This window comes from Schistocerca cancellata, chromosome 2 (assembly GCF_023864275.1).
Source record: "Schistocerca cancellata isolate TAMUIC-IGC-003103 chromosome 2, iqSchCanc2.1, whole genome shotgun sequence".
NCBI lineage: Eukaryota > Metazoa > Arthropoda > Insecta > Orthoptera > Acrididae > Schistocerca > Schistocerca cancellata.
In genome coordinates this window covers 66,665,088-66,671,185 of record NC_064627.1, presented here as the reverse complement: position 1 = coordinate 66,671,185, position 6,098 = coordinate 66,665,088, and the positions used below count along the sequence as shown (strand labels likewise).

The following is a 6,098-nucleotide window of genomic DNA, read 5'->3' as shown; positions in this document are numbered from 1 at the left end:
GCTCAGCAGGCGTGCATTATTGGGTCTGCCAGATCCCACGTGACTGCTGTCGGCATCAGATGGAAGATTCCTATTCTGTTGCCAACTGTGAAACGCCAGTAGGGTGGTACTTGTAATGGTCGCCTGGTCGTAGATATTGCTAATTGCTATAATCGCACTATTGCACTCCCATTTACGGAGCTTGTTAGCACTTGATGTTAGGTTGGCGCCATTAAAATGCATTGTGTTGTGGTAATCGCTGCTACTTGCTGGATCGCTGCTGTCTCTCGATGCTGATGCTGGCTCTACATCTGGTTGTCTAGGGTTAAAAACATGAGGTCCCGTGTTTTCTATATGCTTTTGATGATAAAGAACGAGCGAAACCAACAAATATGTAAACTTCAAATATTTATTACTCTGGTGGCCATCTTAATTCCACTGTCCACCAAATACCATGACTCAACACAAAGTAGTACTTCCGTTACATGTTCTTTGCAGTGTTTATCCACCTCAAACAATAACACACAAACACACTTTACCAAAGTGACATTCCGACTGCCTCCCGACCCTTCCTGCAGCTTGTATTTATAACATTGTCAAAGAACTACTAAAAAGAGAGATAGTTTATAAGTCACATGTACATCTGTTATCATAATTTGTGCAGAAAAGTTATTAATTTGCATCGAGTGACATAATTTAACATGTTATTAAAATGACAGACAGATTTGTTGACTTGACAGAATAATTCTCTGTTACAAAAAGGCCGTTTTTTAGAAGTTTGTCAATTGACTTCTCTAATTTGCATAAATAAGTAAATAACATGAATTATTAAGAATTACATTGGTTTCCGTCTAAAATAGGATTGCTTACGTGAATACTGAGTGAAAACGCCCCTAGTGAGCAAATACGTTTCACTGGGTGATTTTTATTTAAGGAGATCCAAAATACCTAAGTTGGCCACTATTTTTCGTACTTCATATTAATTATTTAAGATGAACTTAGTGTTTTTACATGATGACATTTGCTGTATCAGTGATCAAGTGATATAAACTTTTGTGTGGGTCAGTTATTCAGTATAATTTAATGGGTTGACTGTTTATGCAGACATGTTATGCAGTCATTGTTAACATACACAATAACTTTTCTATAATCATAAATACTCATTAAACTGGTTGAATTTGGAGGGTATCGCATACTTCGGTACAGTAAAGCCTTTAATATGTTCCGTTACATACTGAAACGTGATACCACGGGAATAAGCTCTGGAAGTAATAAGACACCTCACACAGGTAATAACTACAGAGGAATTGATCATAACACATCGTATGCCCACTATTAGCAAACAAATCGACAACAGTTATAGAGTTTAACATTGTGATACAATGGCAGCTCCTAGAATGAATAATGTAATGAGTGGTCGAATGCAAACTCAGATTAACAACAAAGAGCTTTTCATGAGGAAATAATCTCCCCCCCCCCCACCCTCACACACTCTCTCTTTCTGCCCCCGCATTGATGCTACAAAATTTCTCTTTTTACAATATTACCGTTGGTTCTAAGCAGACTCAAACAGTATCAGTATATGTCAAAATAATTTCTCTGTGCCAATGAAAAAGTTGGGGTTATGTTCCAAAACACTTCGTATTAAAAAGTAAATCAATGAGTTCAGCAAATAGTGATGCATACCGGCTGTTATATTATAACGAACAATCACAGTCGGAAACCGTCAGAATGACTATAATTACAAAATTGTTTGCTTTAGTATGAAAGCCTGTGTGGTTAAGTGATAGTTTATAGCTGATGCCTTCAAGTACTTTCTGAAGTTTAATAATCGAGTGATTTCAGTCGATCGTTTGCTACTCCAGTAAGTTAGGTACACCTTTTTTAAAATTATTTATGCTTGATTAAAACATTCCACTTCAAATCTCACAATTACTTAACCTCTTGGTTGGGGAGTAGGGTATTTGCAGAGGAGTGTTAAATCACATAAACAACGTGAGATTCATAGAAAGGTATGTTTTAAGATATCTTTAAAGAAGAGGACGTAAGCAGTACTGGAAGAACATCGATTCACACTGAAACCGCTGGTGGTACATGTCTAGCGTCTGTTTACGATTTATGACGACAAAAGTGACACACTGTGTGGAAATTGTAAGGAAGACAGAAAAACGTTGTCAACTTTAATGCAGTAGAATGTTTGTAAAGTTTTCGGAAATAAACCTGCTGTGAAGTTATCATGAGACGAAATTAGAAGAATGTAATCATGAGACGAAAATAAAAGAATGAGATTTTAAAAGTCGTTTCTTGCGACTCAAATGTGGATTCTGTGGTAGCGTACAGAGATCGTTGTGTCCCACCAAATTCGGCAGTGCGAGGTCTTGCTGCAATCTGCAACGACGAGTTGGAGGTGCTCCTGACGACCACGGCCTATCAACACAGCGTTTCAGCACCGTCACACCGATGTCAATATAGAACCAAGCTGGGAAGAGCTCTCCCCAGTTCGTGACCTCATCTGAAAAAGGCAACATCATAGTGTAGGACCAACGAGTTGTTAAAGTTTGTTAATAAATGCATCAAGTAATGCTTTGCTAATCAATGTCACCTGTAAATTGTACTACAATCCTATGGCAAAGAAGTCAAACATAAGTGAACCTTTTATTCAATTTGTAGTAAAGTAACCTAATATTTCATGTGTTCCAGTTTGATGAGCCTTATACCTGATCAATCAAAGAACCCACAGTTATGACCAGACACTTGTACTTTCATCTGGTCACAACAGACTTATACAATGTTAATAATTAAAAATTTCAAAGACATTATTGTTTTGGTTTCTGTGGATTTTGTTGTGGTTGTTTTTGCATCTATTGAAATAAGGAATCAGTATTTGCATATATTGAGAGCTAATATTACTCTTTTCTTACCAGTATTGACTATCAGTACACCTCTTTGTGACAGCTACTGATGGTTTAGAAATGTCTGCAAGGTTACGTTGTAACATATCGTCTGCAGCTGATGTTTGTCATAAAGTAAAGGGAACGAGTAACAACTATAACGTTCAACTCCACGTCCTTTGCCCTATTGTGGCAACAGGATTTTGCAGGAAGTAGGCAACATACATCCCTGAAGTATCTTGATACAAAATCTTTATTGACTGAGTTTTCCAGTTAGTCCCAACAAAAAGTAATAACTGATATAAAAATGGAAGATGTATATAAAAGGTGATAGTTGAGCAAAATAGCAAAGATGTGAACTACCGAACGTGTCGAAACAGATGGACCAGTAATGAAAACTACACGGTTTGCGCTAGAGTATAATAATACTAATTCTGCTTTAAATTTTCAGGAGGTTTCTAAGATGGAAACGATGAGACAACAGGTGCGAAATGGTCGCTACTGTCTTTTTAAGTCACTCAGCAATTTATCAGTTAGTGTAACCCTTGAAACAGGCACTAATCACATCCTACAACATACCAAGAGAAAACCCGTTGAATTATTCAGCAGCCGCCGGCGAGCAGTCGGAGCTCGTACACCAGTAGAAGGAATGACAACCAACGTCGATACTGGGAGGATTTTTTTTCATATGTTACTGTCACCGATTATGAAACAAACGATGTGTCGTGTCCTTCGAAGCCCCGCAATTACGAGATAGGAATACAATATTTGGCGTTCTTCAGTTGTCCTTGGCGCTTGATTCCCTGGCAACGGCGAAATAGTTGCGCCTGTCGCCGCCAGATGGGCTGCAATGTGCTGCCGCTCCACGTTTCGTTGTCGTTAAAATGTAGTGCATCGCCTTATGAATTGCAAATGTATTTACTATAATACGGGACGTTTTAATACAACATCTTGGTAATATCTTATCTCAATGGTAGTCTGAAGTAATCCGAACGAAACAGGGGCCCCCGAGAAATACTGGACCTCGAAACAAGTGGGTGGGATTTATTTGCCGAGCAGACCGTGCGCCAACTGTAGTAGTCAGGACGATTAGTCTACGAATTATCTCTTGGTTATTGATAACGGTAGACAAAACATATTTCTCTACACAACATTTTAAGAAAACTGGAAATTCTAATTCTGTGAAATACAAACATTACTGATCTTTGTAACCAACTGCGATGGTGGTGTAATGGTCAGCATAGTTGCCTTCCAAGCAGTTGATCCGGGTTCGATTCCCGGCCATCGCAGGAATTTTTTTACATGGTATTTGCTTTGTAACATTTAATAATTTCATGATTCAAGAAAAATTTTTGTTTCTTGTCTGAATATTAACTTTCATTACTTTTTGCTGAAGAAGTGAGTAATGCATTATTTTTTTCTGCAGATTGTGTTAGTAAACTCAAGCAATGTGAGAAACTGCTTCTTTATATATGCACAACCGCCGAGATTTTTTTTCTTGGGGGGGGGGGGGGGGGGAGGAAGAGGAAGGAAATTACTCTCAATTTTATTGTATACGTTAATAAATAGTTAGCATCAAGGCTTTGTCAGTGGCGGAAACTGTTCATAACAATAAGTTAACGGTGTTGTATTGCCAGATACGTCTTCTATCGGCCTGACACAGGATCTATTTTTCAAGGCAATCTCTCCAGTGGCTTGAGAATACTGGCCATTTCGCTTGACCATATTTAGACGGGTCTGTATATTGTAGACGGATGTCAGCCTTGTTGCTTTGCGTAAAGTAGTGGAAAAAAATCTATTGCAAAGTCCTTGGGGCTGGATATGTTTTCTTGCTCCGTTATCTAAGTCACCGCTATAGTTTTTTGTGGGTCGAACGTCACGTGACGCGAAAAGCAAGAAATCCAGGTCCGTCAAGAGCAGAATGGCTTCTCCGTAAATGTGGGAGATGATCAATAATCGATTACTTTTGCTTTATTGCCTTATCTAGTCGTCTTATGTAAGGAGAACTTTTGTCAAATTATGCCTCACTGTTGGCAGATGGTGTTTGACGACAACACTGGATATGTTGTTTCAGTATCATGTAGTCTCTGCTATTTCCAATAGTCAGATAACGCACTATCTAAGTGTAATATTCTAAAGACCGACAGATTGGATGCACTGGCCTGATCCACAGGTCACCAAAGTAAGAAATTACTACATCTGGCTTCACCTCTGAGGATCGGTGAGAAACGAAGTCTACAGGAAAGATGAGAGCGTACACAACTTTACCAAGACGTTCTCAATAGAGATGTGATGCTGTGAAGAGAACTTACAGGCGCTAACGTGATAAATTCTAGAGTATTAGTCAAACGTCCGGAGTCTTATCAAGTAGGCGCAAAAGTAGACATGATGCGAATTCGGAGACTCGTTGCTAGGAACGAAACAGGTTGTAACAGTCCATACAGAGGTGCAGATGAGCTGCTTAGGTAACTTAAATAGCAATCTTTGGAAGGCGGACTTCGTTTTAGCGAAAATTTGGAGAAACTGTATTCGACGAAGCTGCACGACGATTCTACTGTGTCCTTAGTGTACTGTGCGTAAGGACCACGTGAATAAGAGCCCGTACCGAGGAACACAGTCATTTTTCCTTCGCACTATTCGCGAATGGTATAGAATAGAGAGTTCCTAATGTTGGTACGACGTATCTGCGCTGTATGCTGTCCGTTGGCGTACGGAGTTTTATACACTCCTGGAAATTGAAATAAGAACACCGTGAATTCATTGTCCCAGGAAGGGGAAACTTTATTGACACATTCCTGGGGTCAGACACATCACATGATCACACTGACAGAACCACAGGCACATAGACACAGGCAACAGAGCATGCACAATGTCGGCACTAGTACAGTGTATATCCACCTTTCGCAGCAATGCAGGCTGCTATTCCCCCATGGAGACGATCGTAGAGATGCTGGATGTAGTCCTGTGGAACGGCTTGCCATGCCATTTCCACCTGGCGCCTCAGTTGGACCAGCGTTCGTGCTGGACGTGCAGACCGCGTGAGACGACGCTTCATCCAGTCCCAAACATGCTCAATGGGGGACAGATCCGGAGATCTTGCTGGCCAGGGTAGTTGACTTACACCTTCTAGAGCACGTTGGGTGGCACGGGATACATGCGGACGTGCATTGTCCTGTTGGAACAGCAAGTTCCCTTGCCGGTCTAGGAATGGTAGAACGATGGGTTCGA

At 40.2% G+C, this 6,098-nt stretch overlaps 1 non-coding gene across 1 annotated transcript; it reads left to right on the top strand.

Annotated features, from left to right (window-relative positions):
• The first annotated feature begins 4,087 nt into the window (after positions 1-4,087).
• Trnag-ucc (transfer RNA glycine (anticodon UCC)) lies at positions 4,088-4,159 on the top strand. Its single transcript has one exon. It is a non-coding gene; the product is annotated as a tRNA-Gly (tRNA).
• Positions 4,160-6,098: the final 1,939 nt, after the last annotated feature.